This window comes from Crocuta crocuta, unplaced genomic scaffold (genome assembly GCF_008692635.1).
Source record: "Crocuta crocuta isolate KB4526 unplaced genomic scaffold, BGI_CrCroc_1.0 scaffold978, whole genome shotgun sequence".
NCBI classification, from domain to species: domain Eukaryota; kingdom Metazoa; phylum Chordata; class Mammalia; order Carnivora; family Hyaenidae; genus Crocuta; species Crocuta crocuta.
The window spans coordinates 806,525-807,218 of record NW_027530876.1 but is presented as its reverse complement, the minus strand read 5'-3'; positions in this window follow the sequence as shown (position 1 = coordinate 807,218).

The window sequence follows — 694 nt, the reverse complement described above, 5'->3', positions numbered from 1 at the left end:
GTAGTTGGGCCAACTCTTGCTTCAAAGAGTTAAATGCTTCTACAAGGTTGATTGCAAAACTGTCAATCCCTGGTTTCCACCCACAAATTGTCCACTACCGAGAATCAACCACTTTCAACTCTTTTAGCGGTTTCTTTTGGCATTTAGCTCCAATTCCCTAAATAGTTCGTAGTGCTAGTTTTCATTTTTATATTTTAAGAAATATTGTGGGGCATCTGGGTGGCTCACTTGGTTAAGTGTCCGACTTCGGCTNCGGACGCTTAACCGACTAAGCCACCCAGGCGCCCCTCCACCTCTTTCTTAGGTTCCTCTCTGGTTTGGGTGATGCTCTCTCTCTAGTAGCTCCCAGAGAAAGAATGCAGACAAGGTAAACTGTTTCAGTTCTTTCATCTCTTTAGTCTCATCTCACAATAGGCAGTTTGGGTGTAGAATTCCAGGTTGGAAAATCACCCCCCCCCCCACCAGTTTGGGGGCATTACTTCATTGTTCCCAGTGCTTTGCTAAAAAATCTGAAAACATTCTGACGCCCAATTATTTGAATATGACCTATTTTTTTCTTCTCTCTGACAGTTACTCTCTTAGCATATTGAAGATATCACTCAGCTCTTCTGGATTTCATTAATGCCGTTGAAAAGTCAGCTTTAGTGTAAACGTCATGTTTTTAAAGGTAATTAGCTTTTTAAATCCGGCTTTT